The sequence below is a fragment of the Marmota monax genome, unplaced genomic scaffold (genome assembly GCF_021218885.2).
Source record: "Marmota monax isolate L192 unplaced genomic scaffold, Marmota_monax_Labrador192_F-V1.1 WCK01_AAM20220418_F8-fsc00042, whole genome shotgun sequence".
Classification (NCBI taxonomy): domain Eukaryota; kingdom Metazoa; phylum Chordata; class Mammalia; order Rodentia; family Sciuridae; genus Marmota; species Marmota monax.
The window spans coordinates 1,540,876-1,567,848 of NW_026693008.1; positions in this window are offsets into that span (position 1 = coordinate 1,540,876).

The window sequence follows — 26,973 nt, forward strand, 5'->3', positions numbered from 1 at the left end:
GTCCAGCTGTCAGAGTGCAGTGGGAACCAGGCGCTACAAGGGGGCATCCGCTGGACCACTTCTCAGAAGAATATCATCAGGGGTCATCTGTAAAGTAATTACAGCTTTGGGAGTGGTGCCATCTCCAGGGTGTTCAATCTGCTGGGTGCATAAACCTTTTCAGGAGAGGCACTAACCTCTCTGTTCTCCAAATGGTGGCCTCCATTTGGTTTTTATTCGATCCCCTCTCTTTGGCCCTCAGGTTTTTTTGGTGAACAATACTGCAGACTTGTGCAAAGTCAGGGCTCCTGTTCTCATTTTAATCTGTCATCTGTTCCTAACTGGGGATGATTTTGCTCTGAAGAGGCCCTTTGACAGTGTCGGAAGTAATTTTTTTGGTTGTCACAGCTGGGAGAGGGTGCTGGCATCTAGTGGGCAGAGGCCGGGGTGCTGGCCCAGAATGTCTGTAGCAAGAGGTTGAGAAACCCTAGGTGAATTATTTTATTTTTCAGCCCTCATTCTCTCTCACCACCATATCTTTCTAGATGGCCCCTGTGAGGATTCACAACAGAAATTTGCTTTTACTTTCACATTTTTAAAATAGTCTCTGTCTCACGAGGGAACACCGAGTGGTTACTGAGAGTTCATCGGCTTTGGAGCGAAAATAAATCAGGTTTCCATTCTTTGGTTCTGCCATGTGCAAACTGTGTGACCTTGAGCAAGAGACTCAACTGCTAGGAACTCAGCTTCTTCGTTTTGTGAAATGAGGAGAACAATGTTTGTGGAAAGGATTAAGCAAGCAAATGAATTTAAAGCACGGAGCCCCGTGTCTGACCCTCTGGTATACTTCGTAAGTAATGGTTCTCCCCCTCTGAAGAAGCATCATCAAGTGAGATCAGTACCAAGCAGAATGACTGATGGCTGCAGTGATCATTTTTATCGCAGGTGGTTAGGAGAACACACAGCAGTTTCTGTGTCGCAGAAAGGTCTCCCTGATCCCCATCTCCTCTAGGGAAAAACTCCTGCTGTGTGTGCATAGTTTTTGATAGACAGCGTAAAGGCACCAGAAATCAAGATAGAAGATGTTCACAACCACAAACAAAAGCAACTGGCAGGCGAAGGAAGCTCATAAAAAATTAAATATTCACTTTGATTTTTGTGGTGATATCATCTTGGAAAAATTCTACTTGGGAGGAGAAAAAAATAAGCGATTTGAGGGAGACATTACTCTTATCTTGAGCTAAGTGGCTTACCCCCAAGCCAACCTCCCTAAAAATGTTTCTGAGACATCAGAGTTTCCAAGCAAGTTTCTCTGTGTTCACATGAGCAGGGCTTCTAATAGGATTCTGAGAATGCCTTCAACATGGCTTATGAGGGAGATCTGTGATGGAAGGCCCCTGTGGCTTTCATTTTGGACTTGACTTAATCAAAAACAATCATGCTAACAAAAGAGTGGGGCAGGGAGCCTGCTTCTCCCAATTTTTCTATTGTGTAGCCAATTTAATGTCAGACTTCTCAAAGGGCTTTCAAATGTAAGACAGCAGGACAAACCATTTAATATAGAAATGCCAGCGTGGACCAGACCTAAGTAGGGTAAATCAAGCATGAAGAGGTACAGAGTCTTGAGGGTATAGGTTTTGATTTTTTCTTAAAAAAATTGGAGTGCTCAACAGCCCAGTACCATTCAGTTCACTCTTCCATGCATGAACATAATCTCTAAGAAAAGACTTCAATGAGACACACACCAGTAGATATAAGAGTTGGAGTTTTTCAGCCAGTGTCTGTTGGTTAAATACGCTGAGACTAAACAAAGCAATCCTGGCCTCCCAGGACCCTAGGAAAGAACCAAACTGACTATGTCATGTGATACCAGACCGATCCAAAATGTGTTTTCGACTCAGCCTGGTATACCTGAAATTCTAGAATTTTTCATTGTAGACCCTAGTTAAAGGACATCTCTGGTAGTTTATCTGAAACTAACAACTCAGTGATTATTGAGCTTGGTTGCATATTGGAATCACTTTGCAGAGTCTTTAAAAAATGGATGCCAAGCAATGTCAGCAAGGGAGCATAATTTAATTGGCTTAGGGTAGACCATAAGCATTAAAAAAAACAACAACTACAACAAAAAACCCTCTCCCACAGAATTTTTTTCTTCTGTAACTGGGGTTGTGAGAACCACTGCAGTAACAATTTAAGCTCTAGTCCTTTGTATTTTTTCTGCTTCAAAACGTTTGTGGGTTCCCACACACCTTCATCGGTCACAGTGACTCACTTTGGCATTGATTCATGAGACAGAATCTGGGGGAAGGAAACAGAAAAACTGGAGAGATGAGAAAAAACGTTTGTAGCCCGAGCGCTCTGCTCTCCGGCAGCACAGTGATGTTAAAGTATTTGACGACCTGGGTTGCATGGCCACTAAAAGTTCAGCTCCTCTCGATGATGTGGCCCTGACAATCTAGACCATCTCTGATATGAAGACATTGACTCCTACTGATACTTTTCAAACTGTGAATTCACCCAGTTGTCAACAGTCTTCTAGCAAAAACCCAAGTCAAGGGAGGAGAGGAGGCCGTTACGAGTATTGGAGGACCCAGGGTACTGGGTGTGTGACCGTCTATCCAGTTGGGGACAGAAGGGTTTAATAATAGAGCAATACTGTGCAGGAGGCTAATATGTTTGGAGTACAAAACCAGATGTTGACTCCCTTCCCATGGGTTCAGCCATGTCTTGAGTTTTATAAACATACTGCCCTTTGTAAGAATTCTAGAGATGAACTGTAAAAAAACTTAGAACTAATTTTAAAAAAGGCTCCTAATGAGAACAAATGGTCCTCAAATTCCCTCAGGTCACACATCAAGCAAACTATAAATTGTGGACCCTGAGAGCCAAGTGAGGGGTCACTGTGACATTGGGTATCATTCAACCAGTGACCTTTCACTCGCCTGCTGGTGGCTGGGAACCATTCTCCTCCAGATCCAAACCTCTCTGTGTCCTGAGAGCCAGGACTTTCCAGGGAAAAGGGCGTTCCTTTCCTTTTTCTTTCTTTCCTTCCCCCCAACTCTTCCTCCCCACTCAGCTTGGCTACAGTCAGCAGTCTGCCTTCCAATCCTCCCCCTGACAATCATCGTGGATTTACAAGAGATAAAAGTTGAAAATATAAGTTAGAGTACAATAGAAAGTTCATCTCTAAAAATTGGTGTGGAATTGTCCTCTGGCAGGGGAAATTTGCCCTGTTTCATATTAGTCAAAAGATGCTCTTTGACACTTGTCCACCTTTGGAAAACTACAAGTAGATCTGAAAAAAAAAGTATTGAGAATTGAGATCGATATGCTCTTGTAGATGTTGAGCATGTTCAAGACTTGAAGATAAGAAATCTAGAAATCAATTCATGTCCCATGCCTTCAGACACATTTCTAAGCTGTCATGATTTATTAAAACATTTGCCAGACATTTCTTTTTTGCCTACTCTTTCTCTACAAACGCTGTGGGGCTCGTGGATGAGATTTTCCTTGACAACAATGAAGCATTACGTGGCTGAGGCGCAATTTATGTGATGTCTGAGGTCAAGAGGATATTTGATCCCACCATCACGGCCACCTTCAAAGAAAAGAAGAGTGAATCTCATTTCCTAGCAGTTCACTGGTAAGTGAAAAAATGTCCCAGTGACAAAGATGGGCTGTTAGTTAAAGGCCCTTCTGGCTTTACCGAGAAACGGTTCAGAATCAGTGGGTGGTGTTTGTAAAAATGATTAGTGACAGGTTTTGGTGTGTAGCTTTGAGAATGTCTTTTTAGCCCTTTGGAAACTGCAGCCACATTAATCTTTTATTTTTTGAAAAATATTTAATCGATTTTATTTTTTAAATACACAACAGTGGAATGCATTACAAATTTTATTACACATATAGAACACAATTTTTCATATCTCTGTTTGTATATAAAGTAGGTTGACACCAATTCATGTCTTCATACATGTACTTTGGATAATGATGTCCATCACATTCCACCATCCTTGCTAACCCCCGCCCCCTCCCTTCCCCTCCCACCCCTCTGCTCTATCTAGAGTTCATCTATTCCTCCCATGCTCCCCCTCCCTACCCCATTATGGGTCAGTCACCTTATATCAGAGAAAACATTTGGCATTTGGTGTTTTGGAATTGGCTAACTTCACTTAGCATTATCTTCTCTAGCTCTATCCATTTACCTGCAAATGCCATGATTTTATTCTCTTTTATTGCTGAGTAATATTCCATTGTGTTTATAGGCCAAAATTTTAAAATCCATTCATCTACCGAGGGGCATCTAGGTTGGTTCCACAGTTTAGCTATTGTGAATTGTGCTGCTATAAACACTGATGTGGCTGTGTCCCTGTAGCATGCTGTTTTTAAGTCCTTTGGGTAAAATTTTGTTGGTTGGAGGTTTTGGACCTGCAGGGGCATAAGCTCACTGATTTGTGTCCTCTTTGCCGGCTGCCACATTATCACCACTGATTTCTGCAAAGATCCTCTTTTGTACCATTCCATCATCATTCACGGGTTGCACGTACTCTGTTCTTCATATAATGGTTCTATTTATTATATTATAGATTCTTTTTAATTCCCCACCTTTCATTTCTTTTCACTAAGCACCGTGCATTTAAGATTTGCAGGGACCAACAGGACTTCAACTGCATGACACAGTGTTCTCTTCCAAATAAGCGGAAACGGGCTGGCCCCATTTCCATGGAATCTGGCGTTCTGACTCCCTCCCGGCTTCAGTTTCCTGAAGTTTCTCCAGGTGTGAACAGCCCGAGTGTGCAACTGTCCTGAATATCCATCAGTCCCACAGGAGCGGTTGGGCACCCCCTTGCAAGGGCTCTCCCTGGTCCTATAGAAAAGAGCGAGTCTCTCTCCTGGGGCCCAACCCCTGACCCGTCTGGCTGTGGTCTAGACCAAGAACACTTCTCCGTGGGGTGCTGTGATAAAGAGCAACTGAGTGTCCAACATCCTGCTGCAGTACTTCTACCTGGGACTTTTGGCTTCTCATTTGGGATTTCTATGGTATGTTGCAAATCCCTGCACTGGACAAGGATCTCCACGTGACCTTACGCAGCACCGTGCTTCTAACTACCGCACATTCCTTGGCGATGTCTATCTGCTGCTTGCCTCATACCCTCCCTCAGTAGTGAATATCTGACTTTTCGCCATCATAGATGGTATTAAGAAAGCATCCACGTGTCCCTTATGAGCCTTTGTGAACTCATCCCTGAGTAGAATTGCTAGGTCCTAGGAAAAGCCTATATAGCACTCACCTGAGTGGTTCCAGATTGTTATAACATGAAAACTTGTGCCTCTGCCCCAAACTGATCAACTTTGGTGAACTGATCAACCCAAGCTGAGCTAGTTAGTTTCCATGTGGAAATTCAGAGCCAAGAAAGGGTGTCTGTCTGCTCAATTGACTTGGGAGTCACCGTCTTGAGAGATGTGGGAGCAGCCCATTTCTGTCATGCCTGCCAAGAGTGGCGGAGAAAGCTGTTTCACAGAGAAGACTGAAGTGTAAACCGATGAGGTGCAGAAAGAAGAGACATCTCTGCAGAGAGAGATCAAGAGATCCTGAGACTGGTTGTCTTCATGAGTACTGGCTATTTAGTGTAGGGGTCCTGTCTTTGCTAATCTGTTTCCTGCCTTTTAAAAATATATTTAAAAAAAAATTCTTGTATGCTCCCCTTCCCAAAGCGAGATTCAGTAGATTTCTGTCACTTGTGACCAAATGAGCTTTTAATACAAAGAGAATAAATCCTGCTAAAATGGACATTGGCAAACTCAAAATTGATAGGAGTGTTTTTGGAAGTTTGATACAACCTGTGTGTTAAGAGATTTGGAGCAAGGAAGTTTGGGTTTTGGTGGAAAGCCACGTTTTATCAGTTGCCTTTCAATTGTGACAGACAAGATTTTTCTACTGGATACAGTCGTAAGTAACCATTCTTGGATTTCTGTTAAGGGATTTTTAAAAAAATAAAACAATATACCTCAGAAAAATTGTACAGGACCAGGATCCTGTAGATGTTAGAACAATACCTCGCTAGTGGGAAGGCATGGTGTAGTCAGAGGACACATGTGATTAATTGAACATTTAAAACAATACTTTTTTAGCAGCCTATAAACTGCCCTTCTGTCTTTAGTCATGGCTTTTAGCCTTGCCTTTAAAATGGTAGGCATTTCTTCAGTGAGAGCTCTTCTCTCACCTGTCCTTTCATTGTGAGGGTTTGGGTGCAGCATGGTTTTCATGGCTGGCTAAGGGTAATGGTTGAGTTTTGTTTCAGGGGAAAATGAAGTGTTGGGCAGAAATACGGGAGCTGGTGGATCATTGGGAATGATCATTGAAAATGCTTGTATTCTTCTAGGACCAACAAGTATGGGGGAGGTAGCGGAATCCTAAATGGCAGAGCATACAGGTATGGCTGATAGAAGGCCAAGAGACCGTCTCTCCTGTTTACAGCAACACTTAAGGTAAATACAGTGGCTTCTATGGTTTTATTAAAAAAAAAGTGTTTTCCCTCATTTAAAGTCAGTTGTCAGATCTTATTTTCCCTCCCATTGGGCCGACCCTCCATGCTCATATCCCGAGTGAGAACATCTTCATCGTCTGTGTAGTTGTTGCCCAATAATTTTATCTTTCCTTTTATCTCATTGTATTTTGCTTGGTTCATAGCCCATCTGCCGTGAATCTCAGATGAAATGTAGTAAAAATTCAGATTTATGGCTAGGAAAAAGAAATCAGGCTCAGGTAGTTGGCGGTTAAGGAAAGAACATTCCTAAAGGCAAAAAAATCTAACAAAAAAAAAATCACACATGCAGCTAGAATATACAGAAAAGAAAAAGTAATACAAGTGAAAATAACCCTCTGCTTTCATTTGAACATTTCTATATGATCAAGGCAAAGATCAGCAAAAAAAAAAAAAAAAACAAAAAAAACAAAAACAAAAAACAGTTGAGATTATGGGGAAGCAATAGCCCAAATCGTGTGAACGCACCAAAAAGAAACTTCTTCATTCTATTTTGTCAGCGCTTGCTTTTCCCATGAAGATAAAAGGCAGAATTTCAAAGCCACAGTACTTTGGCTCCCAGGAAATGTTTTTTGTGTTCATACTTCATTGTTATAAAGTTAAACTTCTTTTTCTTATTGGAACAAATGAGTTGCTGGGTTAGACCACATGTTTAAATCTTAAACCTCTTTTAGTCATTTAAACTCCATGAAATGAGCCAAGTATGTGGATGAGGGAACCCCCAGCCCTGGTTCCCCAGTTATGGGAAGCCCCTCCTCACTGGACTTGCTTTTCATATACACTCTTTTCTCCCTGTGAGTAGCACTGACCTTGTGAAAGCAGAGGTCCTTGTAGGTAGACTGTGATGGTCACCTGTCACCTGATCTTCTTCTCTGAGAGCCACCTTTTCCCTAGGTTAGGATCTGAGAGACTAGTTTCCTGGACGCATCTTCGCAAAGGCCTAAATTAAAATCTACAGTCAGGTGTGGTGGGAGGCTGAGGCAGGAGGATCGAGAACTCAAAGCCAGCCTCAGCAAAAGGGAGGCACTAAGCAACTCAGTGAGACCCTGTCTCTAAATAAAATACCAAACAGGGCTGGGGATGGGGCTCAGTGGTTAAGTGCCCCTGAGTTCAATCCCTGGTAACAAAATAAAATAAAATCTGCAAACAAGTGGATATATGTTTTGCTTAGTGCACCTAGGGTTTCAAGAACATTTTCAATTCTCCACATTCCCGTTTTACTAATCTCCACCAAATTCACACGTTGGTGGAACATGCTTGGCTCCTCTGTGATGCCTGACTGGCCACAACTGGCCACCCAGGCCACTCAACCACCCATCCATCCATTAACATAAGTTTGCTCAGTGCCTTCTCTACGCTGGGGTGTGTGATGCATGCTGAGCATGTGACAGCACAAATGAGGTCATCAAAAGTCTCTTCTGTTCCTGGAGCTTAGGGTCGGTGCGTTGCTTATCAGTTTTAATGAATGAATTCAGGAGGAGAAATCCTAGAGACGTGCTTAACCTATAAAGAAATTAAACTTTCTGGGTTTGGGAGGAAAGAAGGAGACCAAAGAAGACTGTCCCCAGCAGGGCCATTGGGCTGGGATGTGACGAAGGAGGTGAGCTCATGGGGTAAAGGCCCTGTAGGCTGAATGAACCATGCGAGCAAGTCCATGTGACACCAAGGGCTTGGCCGGCCACAGGATGGTCACATGGCCAGCAGTGAGGCAGGTGGGGAATTGGCTTCTGCTGAGATGGATGATGCGTAGTAGGGCATCTCGACCAGACACTCACAACTGTCATCTTGAGGAGGAACTTTCAACTTTGTATTTCTGACTTTAGCCCTGACTTATCCCTTTTACTCTTTTGCACTTGACCCTTTGGTATGGGCTAAATTTATCTGATCACCCTTTAGTTCCCACGAGGTCCTGAGCTTACTTTTCGGCCAGAGTTATAGAAAGCAGACCTATGGTAGCCACCTTCTCCCAGTTACCAACTGGAGTGGTTTTTTTCTCCTTTGTCCTGAACCCCCAGCCCTCTCCAGAGGTGTGGCTGTCATTTGTCCTGGATAAGAATAGAGATGAAGATAAAATGTCGCAGCAAAATAGTCTCCTGGCACCCTGCGCCCTGCCTGCCTTCTGTTTTAATGTATACTTGGGCTTGACTCCCTCTTCCTTTTCTGTCTTATTGTATTTTCTCAAGTCTCCTTTGCAAGCTGTAGCCCTCTGTCCCCCTAACCAGAGTACTCTCTCATCGGTTCTAAGTGCCTTCTGTGGGCTCCAGGAATAGAGAGCTGTGCGTCATTTAACGACTTGCTTGAAAAGGAAGAAAAGGGCCAAGGAGCATTTTCATCGTCTCTCTTTCCCAGATAAAACCAGCCGCGCATTAATTTGAGGCACCTCTTACAAAGGAGATCATGGGTGTCTTATCTCAGTGGCTTTCCAGGTAATTTGAGTTGTGTGCATGTTCCCAGATGGGGGTTTCTTCTTGGGCGGCTCTGGGAGCAGCGTGATTGGTTGTATCTTGGAGACACAACCCACTTGTCTACTTCTGCTATTGAGGATATTCAAGCTCCTCTCTCTCCAAAGACAGGCAAACGTAAGTAGCTTTTAGATTTGTTTTGAAACAGTTGAGACACCTGAGATTATTTGAATTGATGTGTGCACACATGTTCATGTGTGAGAGAGTGAGTGTGTGGGGGTGGGGGACAGAGGAAATGTAATGCCATGGGATGAACCCAGGACAGAAAATTTGCAATACCAAGTTAGAATCTTGGCTCTTTCTGGCCCCAGGCTATTCATATAACCCTGAGCGCATCATCTTATTGCCCCCGCCTCCGATTCCTCATCTGTGAAATGGAAATAATAATGGTGACTCATCCCTAACCTCAACAAGTGCACTGGCTTGAGAATATGAACACAAGTTTCATTCACGTGAGAAGACAATTATTGGAACTGCTGCCTCTCTTGCTATTCGTTAATCCATTCATTGGCCCATTCATTCAGCAGACCTGGGGACTGGCGTGACCTGATTTGCTGATGAAAGTGGATTGGCAGGGAGAATCAGTGGAGGTGGGGGACAGGACAGTGGGGGCTGCAGTCACCCAGGAGAAAAATGATATGGTGACAGCGATGGAGAAAGGAAGAGAATGAATTCAAGAGAAGATGGAGCAGATCGATTGGGATCTATATGGGGGAGATAAAACTTAAGCTTAAATCAGTAACAACTAAGATGAGTGACTGCAGACAAGTATGTAGGAAAGCACAGGGAAAAAGTATTTTTTTTTATGGAAAATATCACAAGCCATCAAACTGATGGCTTTTCATTTTAAGTGACACCTGGCACGAGCAATTTCTTTATTAACTTGTAATTACTTCCAATGAGTTTCTTAGTGTGTGGCAATAGCAGCCTTGAAACCCCAAAGAAACTTCCAACTTGCAGTGCAGTCTGAAGTGACTTTTATGTTTTATTGAATAAATGGCTGATGCCGGGGAGAGTCATTGCCCACAGAATGTGTTGAGACACTGACTCATGATGGTGTTACCGATATTTCCATTTGGTGGACACACATTCATTGCTAATGGAATCAGAGCAAGCGCATCAGTACCAATGGCTGCAATAAAACCTGCATTGTACATCTGCATAACGATAAGAGATCTATTGCTTGACTGGCTTCTTCTCTCCTTAAACTATTGCTGAGTGACAAAGTATAGCATGTGGATCTGAGTCATGCTTGTTGGAAATATCACAATGGCAAGCAGCACTCTTTACAGACGAGGAGTGAACTGAATTAACTACAAAAGTATGTCGACATTCATTATGTTCTCTATTTTCAGTATGAGTTTTTTATGAGATTAATTAATACACCATTATTATTCCATCTAATTAAACGTACACATGTTAATGTCACTGTTCATTAGCATAGCGCTGTACATAATTTAGCTGTATTTTGGGGAAATCATTTTTTTAGAAATGTCCTAATTATTCATGCATGAGTGAGCATTTATTTCACCATGGACGTGGGGATTCACGGAGGACAGGCAGACACTATTTCTGCATTTCTGAATGGAGAAGACTGTCATACACCCCAAAAATGAAACATGCAAATTAGTAAAGAAATGACAAGTTGTAACATCATGTAGGGCATCGTATATTGGAAGAGGTGGAGTTTAGTCTAGACTTGGTGGGGTAGTCTTTATAACTCCCTGGGTAAAGGAGTATTGAGACCCGCCATAGGCTAAAGGCTCTCATTTTGTTATGGAATGAGAAATAGATTGGACAGAATGGAATCCCCAAAAAGCACAATAAAAAGGCTCAATGTTATTTGTCACTAGAGAATGCAAATCAAAGCTGTGATGAGATACTACAGTGAGCTACTCCCTTCACATCTGATAGGGAGACCACCATCAAAATGACAGATACAATAAGGGTTAGCAAGAATGTGGAAGAGTTGCTAGTGAGAGCGTCAAGCACGGCTGCCATTTTGGAAAGCAGGAAGTTCCTCAAAATGTTCCCTCTAGAGTTAACAATGCAACCTAAAAATTCTACTCAGAGGTATATGAAAATGAAAGTAGGTGCCCACCGAAACACCTGTGTGTCGACACAAACGTCATTTACAACCAATAAGAAGTGGAAATAAACCAAATGTGCATCAGCTGATAAATGGATCTCTAATTCATGGTGTAACCATTGCAATGATATGTAAATCAGCCATAAAAATAAACAAAGTCCTCACCATGCTACGACATGAACAGACCTTGAAAACATTAATGCTAAGTAGAAGTCCTCCATCAAAAAAGACTACCTGCTATAGAACTCCTTTGATATGAAATAACCAGAATAGGTAAATCCATAGAGACAAATAGTAGATCAGAGATTTCTATGGCCTTGGCAGACAAGGGACGAGGGATGCCTGATGATGGGTGTGGGATGTTGGAGGGGGTGACAAAAATGTTCTGAAATTGGATAATGGTGGTGGTCACACATCTCTGTGAATACACACACACACGGCATCATTGTAGTGCACACATAAGGGGGTGCATTGGGTGGAATATTAATTGTGTCTCATTAAAGAGGTTCAGCAAAGAAAAAAAGTGAGAAGGGAGATGAGTGAGAATGTGAGTCAGGGAACTATGCAAGCTGTCTTCTTGGTACCGGTAACAACCAGCCAGGCCTTGGAACTTCCTGTGGGGAATGAATGGGCTGAATACGTAAGTACTGGTGCACCCCGTACAGCAGGCCCACAGAATGACCCGCACTACTCGGAACCAGCTGCGCACTCGTATTTCTATTTACCATTCCTTAGGCACTGCTATCTTTTTTTCCCCCTTCTCTTTGTATTCGAAGAATAATTCATTAATTCTACAAGCTCAGTTCAAATTCCTCCTTGAAGCTCCCCTTGGTTGTCTGGCCCTATAATTAATACATCGAGGTTGTTTTTTTTGTTTTGTTTTGTTTTTGTTTTTGTGGGTACCTTGCATGTGGCTTGTGACTCTGCAAAGATCTCAGCTGTGTAGCATTTCAAAGACCCACGTTGAATTCACGTTTTCTCTCCCTCTCCTTTTCCCTCCCATCTTTCCAACTAATTCTTTTGCTTTCCCTCTGGTTCTCTGCCCACATCATGGGAGAGTTTCCCTTGACAACATAAGATCCCCCCAACTTCTCTGCTCCTCTCCAATATCTATAGAGCTGTCCCCATTTGTTTTCCTAAGGTGTGTTCGTCAGTGTTCTCTTGCTATGACAAAATACCAGAGTTAAATGATTTAAAAAGAGGAAAGGATGATTGGAGTTCACAGTTTCAATCCATGGTTGCTGGGCCCCATTGCTTTGGGACCTGTTATGGAGCAGCCCATCATGGTAGAAGTTTATGGTGGAAGAAAACTGTCACCTAGTAGGGTAAGGAAAAGACCAGCATTCCAACATCTCCTTTAAGGGCATGTCCCCAATTACCCAAGTTCCTTCCACTAAGCCCCACTTTCCAAATATTCCCCCTGTCCCCGCGGACTGGCAACCAAGCCTTCAACACATGGCTTTTGGAGGACATTCCAGATCCAAACTACAGCAGTTAGCCCTAGCATCATACACCCCTTGGTGGAGGCTCACCTTATTTCTATCATAGCGTCCCCCTCCCTCCTTTCAATACTTAGGGTTTGCTGGCAATTTTCAACAGGATATATCAAGCAGAGTGTTTCATCATCCGTGCATCAAAAATGTTTGATGAATGTTTATTGAGCACCTACTATGCACCACACACGGGTTCCCAGGGACCCAGCAGGGAATGAAAATGTCTAAGAACCTTGATATTATGTAAGATGGGAGAATGGCAAGCGCACTGCAGAGACTTTGTGCAGAGGGAGAAAGAATGAGAGAGGGATGCTTGTGCTGGCAATTGTACAAGTATTGTAGGTTTTGCATTTTTTGCATAATCAAATTCCAGCTTGAAGTCAACAGGAAAGGATTCTTTTCTATTAGAAAGAGCTCACGCTGCCCCGCAGAAGATACTGCGCATCTCATGAGGGAATTGGTGGGAAAAATCTGTTCTATTGGTTACGGAGATAAAGCACTGTGGCATCACAGATTCTCAGCCACAATTTGAAAGAGCATTTTGGAAGAAGCAGTGCGTTCCAATCAAAATCCATTAAAAGAGATCAAAATCTTAAACAATGTTTATTCGTTTTGTATTTTGGAAATTATACTCTCAGGAATTTCTCTTCTGGAAAATATCACAAATTGGTATAAACATTGAGCTCCAAAGCTGTTCAACTGTTTTGTTAAAAAACAGTAAGATTTAAGAACTTGCTAAATAGACAGTAATAGGAGAGTGGCTAAATAAATTCTCCTGTGCAATATAATATTCTGCATATACACAGTGATTTTTTAAGAAGAATATTTAATAACAAGATTTTTTTCAGTGGTAAGTGAAAAATATGACAATTTTTCCTCCATAACTGAAGGTTAGGTGGAAAAAATTGGGTTGCAAAATACCATATACACTTGGGTGTTAATTCCAGAATTGTATATTTTAAAAGAAAACTAGAAAAAGATCTTTTCTTAAATGTTAACAGTTGAGAGGTAGGATTTTTACTATCCCTTAACTTCTATTTCTATGAAATTATATTTCTCCATTTTCATTTATTTTCTGAAGTTTCTAAAGGGAATATAAGTTAAAAAAAACAATAAAAGAAATCCATCTACCAAGAATCAATAATTAAAAAATTTTTTAAAAAATCAATAAAAATTGCTGAAGGCTGGGCTGTGGTTGTAGCTCAGTGGTAGAGTGTTTGCCTCGTTTGTGGAAGTCACTGGGTTGGATCCTCAGCACCACTTAAATAAGTAGATAAAAGTATTATGTCTATCTACAACTAAAAAATATTTTAAGAAATTGCTGAAGACTGACCTGCTGTGTGCCAGATGCTAAGTGCTTTCCCTTATGATAAATAAGCATTTAAGGCTTATAACCATTTTCTGAGACAAGTACTATTGTCAGTCCCATTTACTGTTGGCAAGGTGGAGGCACAGAGATGGTATTAACATACCACATCACAGGTCTAGCAAGCATTTGCACTGGGCTGAGGACCCAGGCAGAACTCCTGCAACTTAGACACTGCATTTCTAGCAAGGGGCCCAACCAGGAAGTCAGTCTCTGTTACCAGACCTGGCATGAGAGTTCTTTGCTCAATTCACATTTAGAGGTCTTCACCAGTTCCTTCCTGAGGAGCATCTAGTGACTATGTGTCTTTTATAACCAATTTCATAGAATGGGGATTTCCTTATGGAACATGGGTTCTATCATGTTCTTTGAGATTTTGTGACTAAAAAAACATGTGTATTCCCGCATGGAGGACTTGAACCATTGGGTCACCCAAGACTGCCCAAGTCAGGATTTGGATACCTCCACAGTGAGAAGATTCGGGTAAGCTGATTTTAAAGGTAAGCAGATTTTCCATCCTTCTGTGTTGGCAGGGCTTCTTTCTTTCTGGGTCTGCGATGTACTATACCATCTCAGCTTGCTGTGACCTGACAGTGCCAGTTGGCTTGGGCTAGCTTTTTTCATGCCCCCTTTTTATAAAACTAGACCCTGTGCTGGAAGGAGCAGCACCCCTTGCAGCTGGAATGAAGCTGGGAGGAAATTTAGAAAGAGGCTGTCGTGAGAACTGCTGATGGTCATGGCCACATGTGCCCTGGGAGGGACGCTACCGAGGGCTTGGTAACCCCAGGCCTGGCACTAAGCGCACATGACATAAGCATTCACACTGACCTCTCACAACAATCTGGACGTGGGATCTTGCCTGTCTCCCCACTTGACGCAGCAGAAGCTGACAGGTAGAGGGGTAAATTGCCCCAGGTCGCGGAGCTGGGGCTGGTGATTTTAATCACCAGGCTGTTTTGCTTCCCTATTGGCCAATGGTATCTTTCCCAGCCACCATCATCTCTCTGTTCCTTCTGAAATATCAATCCTGAAGTTATTGTTTTTAACCGTTATTCCCCTTCTACTAGGTGATAAAGAATTTTTTTTTTCTTTTTGTGAGCTTTCAACCTTCGTTGTGACAAAAACCATCTTTTCCCCCTCTGATAAAACTCTTGGCTGGATTGCCTCCTCTGCTCCTTCATCTGCCTTTGGGGATTCGTGCTCCTGAGCTGCACTGGCAGAGAATGTGATGTCCCTGCATAAGGGACTCTGGGAGAATTCTGATCATCATGAAATGATTTTACTAGGTGCCCAGTGAGAGCGGCTGGAAGCTTTTGGAATCTGACACTTTGACACCCTCCTTCATTCACCTGGGGCCGAGGCTTCCTCTGGCTATTCCCGGGCAACAGGGCGGACCTCCTGGTTCCTATAGCATCTGAAAGCATCTCTCCAGCCTGCCACCTGTGTGGCCTCTGTGGCTGCCACGATGGGAGGAGCCCGTTGCTGTCGGAGGATGGGGCTCTCTCTTGGCCTTGTGTGAAATCAGAGCTGTGTTGTTGGGACAGTCCCTCTGACTGTGCCTGCTGCCTGCCAGAACCCCCGAGTTGGGAGCCGTTGGGCTGTGTTCTTTTAAATCGAACATGCTTATTGGAATGCATTGTCCCTGCCGGCTGGGTCATTTTCAGCTTGATTTTAGCATGCCACGTTGTCCCCATGGACTTCTGTGGGCTGATCTCCACTCATGCTGCTGTTTGTCAGACTCGCCATGATGACAGTGTTCACCACCTCCGTTTCAACTTGGCTTTCTCTTGTAACCCATTCTTCAGTGCATTGTGATGCGTGTAAATAAAGTCCACTCTTTTCCGAACGCACAGAGAAACGGTGTTCCTTCTGGCAATCCATTTGAAAAAAATAAAATGAAAATTAGCTACAATTAAAGTGTCCAGAGGTTGTTGGTGTGGGCACACAGTTGTCTCCTCATATTGGCACGTGCATCTTTCTGGTGGAGGTAAATATATACAGCTGTACAGCTGTGACAATTCATTTTGAACAAGGGCTGCAGTTGACCTTGGTTGACCAAGGAAGGTGCACCTATTTCTGTTGGAGATAAGTGTTGTTTTGTTGAAGCCAACCCTTACTTTCCTTCTTTATAAAAAGCTATAATGTGCAGATATGCAGTACATAGATATTCAATGTAGAGTTTGAGAAATTCTCACCTATGGACACACCTTTATAACCACCACATCCAAAAAAAAAAAAAAAAAAAAAGACGGAATATTGTCAGGTCCCCTCAAAGATTTCCACATACCTCTTTCTAGTCAATGGCCCCCCCCTCCCATAAGAGGAAACACCCATTTTAACTTCTATTACATTAGTTTTACCAGTTCTTGAACTTTATATAAATAGAGTTATATAGTAATTATTCTTGGATATCTAATTTCTTTTGCTCAATATTGTATCTATGAAAATCACTTATATCATTGAGCTAGACAGTAGTTAGTTTTTTTTTTTTCTTACTGTGCAGTATTCCTTATCTGAATATACCACGATTTATTTTGTTTCTGGATGTTTGGATTATTTCCAATTCCAGGCTCTTACACATGGAGATGCTATTCTGACTCAGGCTGAAGCCTTTGTTGTGATTCGTCTTCTCCTTCTGCCCCTCTTCTCCCCGGGCTGTCAGTCTTGAAGGACTCCTTAAGAATCTTCTTGCATGCTAATCATCTCCATTTCCAGTCCACTTCCTGGATCTGATCTGCAGCAACGGCCTCAATGGATTTATTATATCGAGTGGCTATCCTGTTTTATTTTGCTCTAAGGCTTGGAAAATCTCAACTTCAGAAGTCAAGTTTTCATAAATCTCTGATCAAAAGGCGTAGAAACTGGCATGCCAGGTACACTGTCAGATTGAATGTCATGGTCAAAGCTGATATTTCTAAACATGAATGAACATTCTCTTGGTTTAGGGGCAAAAACTTTATGTAAAATGATAAAAGTGGTGGTGTTTTAGGAGGCATAATCTGGCTTTGTATGTATACAGTGACCTGGAGAAGGATTTTTTTTAATAAGATAAAGGGAGGGATGTGACAGCCTTTGTAGAGAAAGGAGGTGCAGGTTTAGGCGGCCTGGCCACAAGTAGGATTGTCAACAAAGGCAGTGGGAAAGTTAATGATGACACCAGTGCTCTGAATCCCAATGGCTGGGTGACATTCCACTTGGACTTTGGGGAAGAAGAGGAAAGCAGGTAAGGGGCATGCGTTTAAAAGTTACAGATGCTAGTGTGGGATGAGAAGATGCAGAGTCAGTTCAAGAGCAGGAGGGAATGGTAAAAAGATCCATCAAGGAATAAGAGATATGGGCCTTTGATATAACGAGGAGATTAACAAGAGAGATGGGGATTGGGGGGTGAATTTCATATGGCATATTAATTATGATTCCAGCACAATGAGTTGCCCCCAAAACGTGGCACCCGAAAATGGCTTCTTATTCATTTATTTCACAGACTCTGTGAGTCAGGAATCCAGGGACAATTTAGCTGGGTCCTCTGGCTTTGGGTCTCCCAGAGGGCTTAAGTCATCTCGTGGTTTACCTGGGAGGGTTCTGCTTGCAAGTTGTGATACGTGTTCGTAGCAGATTTCCATTTCTTGAGGATTGTGGGAGTGAGTTTCAGTTCCTCGCAAGCTGTGGACACCTTTGGCTCCTTGCTAGGTGGGTGTCTCCACTGGCCAACTGACAATATGGCGGCAAGCAGGAGAGAGGGCAAGAGAGGATGCCAACAACTCTGAAGGCTGGTGAGATGGAACTCAGACTCTCCAGGGACCACATCAGGAATGACATCGCATCCCCTGTGTTATATACGCTTTGCTGAAATGAGTCTGATACATTCAACAGAGGGACATTCCATAGGTGCCTGGGTACCAGGAGACAGGAACATAGGGAGCCCTGTCAGAGTGGCCAGCCACATCAATGTGGAGTAATATTTGAGGACATAGTGCCCATATTGTACACAAAAACTCTGTAAGTTTAGGGAACTTTGCTAGAAAGTTCCACGGACTATTAGAACTGCCTTCCTTTGATAGAGGTCCATATGTCATCAAGGTGTTCTTGGCATTTACTAATGCAGTCGGTAACTTGATTTGAAAAGGGAATGGTGAAATGCTGTATAATTTCAGACACTTTTCAAGGAAAAAAAACACGTACTACCTTTAATTAGACTCATTTAAAGCTGTTAAGATTCTTGTCAGAAATAATTTTTAAGTGGATGTGTCAAGATAAAAACAGCAGTTGTCAAGTGAGGAAAATGGTAATTTGTGCATGTGCTGTCTGGCTTGTGAGCAATTGGGTCTTTAAATACTACTAAGTGAGCATTTGTGCTTACAATTTCTTTTATAGCAGCCACGCTGGCAGTTAGGAATCCTAACTGTTGGAATGCTATTGTTTGTGGTAAATATTTGTCCTATGACTAGGGAATTCAATTTGGTTCCTACCCTGTAATATAGACAAAAGAATCACTAAGAAGGGGAAGCATTTAAGCAATTCAGTTCCGCAATGGGCCGAACTCCGTAACGTGAGCAAAGCATTCTGGGTGATTACAGAGTGGAATAATAATAAGGATAATGAAGACCACTCTTGGATGAAAGCAAACCAGGCAGCTTTAAGCATTTGAAAATGCTTGAATTCTATCTGTAATCTTCTTAGGCTATTAATTTCTCTAGCAGGCTTTTTGTATTTGGACATTGAAGAGCTGGGCTTTCGCTTGACCTCTGGGGCAGGTTTCTTAGTAGTGGCACTGTGGACATTTTGGGTCACGTCATTCCTCGCTGGAGGTGGGGCATCCTGTGCATTGTAACATGTTGAGAGGCCTTCCTGCTGAGTTCAGTTCATCAGATGCCAGCAGCTCTGTACCCACAAACCCAGTTTTGACAACTAAATGTGTTTCCAGACATTGTCACAGTACTCAGGGGTAGGGAAGGAGAGAGAGAAAAAAAAAAAAATCACCCAACTATGGGAATTGGTTTACCCTTTGAATTAGGGAATTCTGAATCAACAAGATGGAATGTTATCTTCCTTTTATAACATGGAGTTTATAAATATTGTCTTTTCTCTTGGTCCTCAAAAGTGAAATTCCATATGCTGCTTAAGATCATTGATTCTCCTATTTGTTGAGTGCTTACTGCATGCAAACCACGTTACTCAGGACTTGTGGAAGGTATTGTGAAAAGCAGGTACAGATTTTGTCCTCAAGAAACTTGAGATGTCAGAGGGCGTGAGGTGGAGGCTTAGGTCATTTATGCACATGACTGTTGTATGTGTAGAAAGCACTGGGTTTACCACAATAAAGAGACAAAGTTCTCTGAGTTGGAAGGAGAAGGACTTCTGTTTTGTCCTTGCAGACAAGTGGTAGGTTAAAAGTTTATCCCTGAGCTGAGATTCTGAGATTTTTTTTTTTTTCTAATAATTCGACCCTGAGCTGAGTTGGACAGGGTAAGACTGACCTATAGTCTGGGCATGTGAGAGTAGATGTAGAGTTGGAACTGGATCTCTGGAAGAAAACATCACCTCTGATGGGGCCAGGTAGAGGGATGGAAACCCAGTCTGAAGCCCGAGTCTCCCAACCATAAGATGGAGGTGGCCGGTTCAAGAGAACTTGTAATGGTGAGAGTCTGGAGACGGTTCCTGAAATCCTGATAAACAGCACCTGGTCCATTTTGGAGGAAGACTTCTCTCACCTTCCACAGCACAAGGGCAGGAGAGACTTTCTAATGGGAACCAAACTATTCTTCTCTTACCTGGGGTGCACAGTGTCTTAGCAGTGGTGCATGGAGAGCAATTCCAGGCCCAGCAGAGAGACTCCTTCCAGGTACCTGCCGAGGGCCCTCAGGCATGCCCAGCATCTCCACTGGAGCTACTTGCTTTATCTTCAGAGCCTTCTGAAGAAATGTGAATTCTTCAGAGAAGGCATTACCATCCACAAATCTCTCTTGGTGGTTCCGTTCTCACAGTATGGGCTAAAGGTTGTTAATAGGTATCCACTTGGAGAGTGCATTTGACAAGCTCGTTTTGGAAATACCAGGTACAGCAAGACACACGCATTCCTTTACTGTAGAACTCCTTGGAGTTTCCAGGTGTATACTGTAAATCACACCCAGAGGGAGGGATACTCCAGTCTTTCCCACATGGATTCGATTACAAAGCCATTTTTACTGTGTAACATCTCAGGAGGACATAATCCATGCTCTGGATAACTCTGCCTTGTTATGAATGGATTTGGAAATGAGTGGCTGTTGCCAGCTGTCTGGGCATCAAGCAAATAGCAGGGGACATACAACAAGTTGTGACTCTTCAGACTCCTTCCTCTCCTGCTGAGAATGATCCCTGACTTCGTCTCCTGGGCTCTACCCCTTCTCCTATCCCATCAGTTAGATTTCTGTCACCAGCTTCATGGTTTTTATGATACATCCCTAAGTGGTGAGGTCTGGAGATGTCAACTAATTACTCTACAAAGGTCAGTGAGCAGATGGTAGGAGAAACAGAATAAAAATATTTAAGGAGGAATGGAAAGTGGGACAGGTTTGATGAGCTGTTGGTGTGTGAGCCGGGTAGGTGTGTGACCTTGACCGCAGCCTTCGTGCATCTTGGGGTTTGAGAAAGAGGGAATGTTGGTCATCCAATGTTTTTTTTCTGGGTGCTACAAGAATAAATTCTCAAGTTGTTTAATTCCTCCTCAAAGTGTGGTAAACATTTTAAGTGTTTTTTGTTGTTGTTGTTGTTAATTGTTGCTAGAGTGAGTTGCTTTAAATATAAAAATGAATGAGGTAGGACTTTAAGGTGGAATCCACGTGTCCTGAGTTTGTATGACTCCTTATAGAGAATGTTTGATGGGAAATCAGAGGTCGAGGGTGAATGTGACGCAGGATTGGAGAATGTGTGTCTGGGACACAAAGACAGAATGGAGTGATATGATGACAGCTATCACTTTTTTTTTTTATCTTTTTGCCCATTTTCTCAGAAACTCAAACTGTTTTTCCACTTCTCAGGGTTGTGAGGAGCTACCAATCACTCAAGCAGCGCGACAGCCTCAGAAGTGGGCGTTCAGAGTGGGCCTGGGCAATCGGAGTGGCCTGTTGCCATAGCCACAGGGATGAGTTCATGACCCACTTCAGGACCATCAAAGTCCTTCTCTATCATTTGAAACAGAGAAAGAATGGGACAGAGAAGCTGGGGAGTCACTAAATGAGGAAAGGCTAGGATTGTCTGCATTCTCGCTTCTCTTTCCGCTCTGCCCTCCAGTGTGGCTGGGAGGAAGAAGCCCATCTGGGGAAGAGGAGGAGGACAAGAGGGGGCATCTGAGCTGGGGGAACGAGGGGGTGGTGAAATGTCATCACGTCATCTAAGTCGCCGCCTTCCTGAGGCCCGATTTCTTTTGGACTTCTCTGTTATTTGAGCCAGTCACTCCCATTGAGAGGCACTCATTGGAGTTCAGCTTCTGACATTGGTAACCAAAGGAGTCCTGACAGATCCATGTTCCGAGTGCATCGAGGACAGGAAGGTGCTGAGAGAGAAAGGCCCCGTGCGGATGGAACCAGAAGACATTGCTGTCGAGGTTCCCAGGAGCTCCATTTGCATAGAGCAGAACCTGCTGGGGGGCCTGCTGGGGGGGGAGCCTGCCGGTGGGGGTGGGGGGCAGGAATCATAAAGGGAGTCAGAACAGAGAAGTGAATTTCCTCGCTTCCTCCTGAGTTGGCTGCTTTCCGAGGTGCTGAGGCAAGAGCTCTGGGGCTTCTTGGGTAATGGTTTGATTTTGAAGGATGTAAATCGAGGCCCGAAGGATGTATCACTTTTTCCCCTCTTTTCTGTTCGTCCTCGATTCCCATGCAGCATGTGGGTGACAAAAATCTGGACCCTGAGTTGTCATCAGCTGCCTGTTTGATGCACTTCTTTATGGTTAGAAGAGACGGATGCACCAAGAAAACATGCTGCTTCTTCATGATCACACCTGGCGCAGATGGTGGACATTGGGGGGGATGGAAAAGTGGGAGAGTCTGCCCACACGGGCCCGGGGCGGCCCCTCACCTGTCTGGGCCAAGGTGCATCTGTGCATCGGTTCACAGGGTTTCCCCTCTGAGATCCTCCACGGGTGTCTTTCAGATATTCACTCTGCACACATGATTTTCTTACTCTGTGTCTTTATGAAAGGCAGTAACTTAGGTGATACCCTTTGAAGTAAGAAGCATTTGAGTTCTCGACAGAAAAGGCAGACCCCGTATTGATTTTTTCACTGAGAACCTGAAACACAAACAAGAACACTATACCAGTTTTTTTTTTTACTTCCTGTTTGTTTTATTTTCTCTACTCTTCATTTAAAAAAGGCCCATGGGCAGCTGTCTTCTCGATTGTCACCACCGTCCCCTGCTATTCCTGATACACCTGTAGGTTTGCTGTAGTATGGCCTCAAGCTGGGTTGGAAACCCATTTCTGAAGATAACTGAACTGGGAAATGAATCTGCTCTCTAGCGTGCACACAGGCATAAGGTGTGCATGTGGCTGAGCATGGGGACATGGAGACCTGGCCAGGAAATTCCCCATAACTTGGCGGCAGGACAGGGAACCCCCTGACCATCATCTGGGACCTTTCCTCCCCAGATCAAAGGGCATGGGGCTATGTTTACTTTGGGGATTTGATAAATGTTTGTTGATTTAAAAATAGTTATTGCTACTGTGGATGGGTTGAGTCGATTCAGGGCACGTTGACAAGTCAACGGAAATATTATTGGCAGAAGTGATGATGGCGATGATGATGACGACGACTGGTACTGAATGGCCACTTACTGTGTGGAAGGCACTGTTGGTAGGACTCCCCGTGTCTTCTCACTCTATGAGGGAACCCATCCCCCTGATGAGGAGCCTGAGACTTCAGGATAGAACTCAGGCAGTGTTGGTGCATGCAGACCCAAACCTCTGTGACCCCAGAGCCCGAGTTGAAAGGGTGTGGATAGGGACCGAACCAGGGAGTGATAGTTGGATGTGTCTACCAAGTGCGTGGCCATCTTGCCAGGTTGTTGTGGGGGACGCTGAGGCTGGGGTACAGGGCTGTTGTGGAGGAGTTCCTGGCACACCAAGGTGCACAGAATAGAATGCAGACTCCGAGGGCCACAGCAGCTCATGACGGCAGTGACCTAAGAGGTTGGACAGGTAAGCTGGGGTTGCATGTTATTATAAGAATTTGGTATCCTAATCCTAAAAGCCTTGGGAAGTACCAGAAAGACTTATAGCAGGAGAGGGAACTTTTTTTTTTTTTTTTTTGCACCAGGGATTGAGCCCAGAGGGTGCTTAACCACTGAGCCACATCCCCAGCCCTTTTTATTTTAAGACAGGGTCTCACTCAGTTGCTTTTGGCCTCCCTAAATTGCCGAGGCTGTCTTTGAACTTATAATCCTCCTTCCTCAGCCTCCTGAGCCACTGGGATTACAGGTGTGTGCCAAGTGCCAGGCCGGGACTTGCATTTTTATAAGATGACTGATACCCTTGTCACTCTGGAAAAAGTGGATCCAAATGGCCAGATTGGATGTCACAGGAGGTCATATTTAGGAGCTCATTCTATTGATACCATTAACATGAGAGAGCTAATGATGGCTTGAACTGGATAGACTGAAATAATTAACCAATGTAGGCCATCTCATCCCCAAATGTTTAGTCTGTCAAAAACTCATGTATCTCTCTTGTCTAATGATTCTCTCCAACTTGTCATGAAAACGTGAATGATTTCTGAAGAAGCCACTCATCCCATGTGGGTGTACAAGGAGGATTACTGCAAACAAGTGACCTAACCCTGTCTCTGGAAGCCTGAAGGTGTCTGAGCCATGGACAGTTGTATCTTTAATGAAGATGGAGGAGGCTAACCTGAAGGGTTAGTTGAAGGTAGGAGGTGGAAGGGCTAAAGGGGCCCTCTGTTCCCACAGTCTCGGGGATGTTGGGATGGAGAATCAGGAGATACTCTTGTTAAACAATGGGACCTTGACCGTGCCACTTAACCTCCTCAGTCGCTTTCTCTAGAAAGCTGAGGTGGGGATAATCCCTGCCCCGGGTCTCCCACAGTATTGCTCAGAGGATTCAGGAAAAGGGCATATATGGAAATGCTTAAAAAGCCACAACTCATTCTATACACATGAATTATCATGTTGGGTCCTTGAGGTGAGAGATGATTATTGGTAACTTCACGGAGAAAGCATGTGCGTGTCTTAAAATTGCGCTTTTCTCAAGGATCTGAGCATTAATCCTACCATCTGACTTGTAGTGTCCTTTGTAAAACAGCTACATAACGACTTGCGTTTCTGTCTTGGGGGAGCAGTAGGGTTGAACATGAAGCACGTGAACTTTGGAGTCATACAGATACAGGCATAATTCTGTGCTCTGCAATTTGACACCCGTAGCCACTTGGTGAAGTTCCTTTAACTGTACTGAAATGTGTTTCCTCCTGTGCAAAATGAGTGTGTTAACTTTGTAAGTCTGTCTTGAAGAGTCCACGAAATATCATGTGTCATGTAGTTGATACAGCGGCTCATTTCACGGTAGCTATTATTATTATTTCTGTGCACTTTGAAGTGGACTATATTTTCCCTTTGAATCATCCTTAACGTGATCAGTAGGGAAGTTCTGATTATTATCCAGGTTGTCCCCTTAGGTGGGTTTAGCCTGGACTGTGTACGTGAAGGCTCTTCCATCCCACTCTCCTAAATTCCTTGGGAAAATGCTCTTGGAGAGGAAATCTAATCAGAGAGAGTTGCAGACAGCACAGTTGTTGGAAGGGATCTTGATGACAGTAAATGACATCGGGCCAGCTCCAGTTCTTGACGTCCCAACCCACGGAGCCTCCATCAGCTTCGAGAGGTTCCCAGCAGCCCACGTGTCATCCGTGGTGTCCGCTCATCCCAGACCCTGGGCACAGCACAGGGCCCAGAGTCTCTGAGGTGGCACTGACGCCAGCGAGTTACGGGGAGGCCCTGGGAGCAGGGCCCAGCTGGGGCTCATGATGTCACGGAGGAATCTCGGCACTTGGATGGCTGACAGAGGATCTGCCCGTGCCAGCGATGCGCTGAGCTGCAAGTCTGAAGGGAATTCGGCCTCCAGGAGGCACATGAGCACTTCCGCCAGGAGCCTGTCAAAATCAGCACGAGACTCTTGGCAGTTATGGATTTTTTTTTCCTGCTAATTAATTTGCTGACACTAAAGAAGGTGAGGAACGTGTTAAAGGGACATCTCCCTGTCCTGTCACCACTGATCCTTTCTAAGCAGACAGACTAGCAATTGTTCCCATCCACAGGGGCAATAGGCAGTCCCACCATCTAGCATCTCACCCAGGGCCTCTTTGGCCAAAGCCTAGGATGTAGACAGAGCGAAAACTGTAGGGGGAGCTCTTTTGTTTTGGATGCAGACTGTAATCTGCCTTTTAAGTAAGCAAAGCTACTATTAAAATTCCAAGAGTTTCCTGTAGAGAAATTTTTGTTACTTTCTGGGGCATTATGAAATGCTATAGAAAGAAACTCTGTTGATCATCTGGGAAACTTCATAAATATGCATCAGTGTGAGTCTAAGTTAGGAAATGAAGCACGTGTTCTTTTAGATATATCAGATGATATTTGGGCATTTTAAGGGCAAGGGGGAAAATACAGGTCTTAAAGCCTAAAGAGACCTAGATTTGGATGGGTTGGTTGGCTTTTGTTTTTATGTGTGTGAGTGGGTGGTGCTGGGGATTGAACCCAGCGTCCTGTGTATTGTGAGGCAAGCACTCTACCAACCAAGCTATATCCCCAGCCCTAGATTTGGGTTCTAATTCAACCAAGAGGATGCACTTAGTAGCTCAGTGACTGTGGGCAAGTTGCTTTATAACTCTATAAAATGGAAATAGAAAGATATGTCCCCCTAGGGATCTTATTTGGAATTCATTTGATAACTGCATTTAAAGCCTGGCCAATAGTAAGTGCTCACAAAATTATTTTCTACGCTGCACCCCTTATTTCTCCAGAGTGTGGGATATCATTCCCTTTCACACTCACCTAGAAATTTTGCTTCTTTGCTCGGCTTCTTGCTTTTTCTATGGATGACGTGAATGAGTTCACAAAACAGAGCATATACTGAAAATAAGTTCCTCCGTGGGGCTGGGCATCCCCCATTCATCATTGATAAGAAGCTTTGTAGATGGAGTCTCCACAGAACAGTATTTGATGTTGTTGGGTAAAAATATTTGTGTCCAAGCACAGACCAGGGAGAAAATAATGACAGAATGGCATTTGCTTTGGTGGAAAGACCTGGGCAGTGATTTGAAAAGTGTTCCTGGACAAAAGCATATTTCCTGGCGAGCCATGGATCTGTAGCCGTGGCAGCCCAGGGGCCGCTCTGCATTACCTGAACATAATATTCTGCTCAGGTTAAGCCTCTGTCAGAACTCAGAATGCCAGAGGTACAGCAAGCCAATTTCTCAGCTCCAGCAAACAAAGATTGCTTTGGAATCCACTTTATAAATCATAAATGGGGATTACAACCAGCCCAAGAGAACTGGTCCCAGTTAACCAATTCACAGAAACAAGGTAGTTGAAAAAATACAGACCCACAAAGCCCAGCAACAAACCACAAGGGAAAACGTTTGGCTATTTCTTCCTCCTTACGTGGCTGTGTTGGACCGGGGCATCCTAATGAGGAGCTACATCCTCTCAGGATATTATCTCAGCTAGTGTATCAGAAGCCTTGCTAAGAGGTGGTTCTCCTATTTTTTTTTCCCAGCCACATTTGTACAAGAGAATTCCATATTTGATAGCATCCTGACTTCCCTTGTTAACAAAGGAATCCTTTTTTTTTTTTTTTCCATGACGGTCACATTTAAGTTGCCTTGAATCCAGTCTTAAAATAATTGCTGCACTTAACAGTATTCTTAGAATAAATGTGGAAGGAAACACAGAGACAATTCCTCCAGTTCCCTCGTTTTTTGGGAAATCACAACATGCAGAAAGCCATGGAGGAGGGACCCTCCAAATCATGTGGGTTATATTTTATAGTCAAAGAAAAG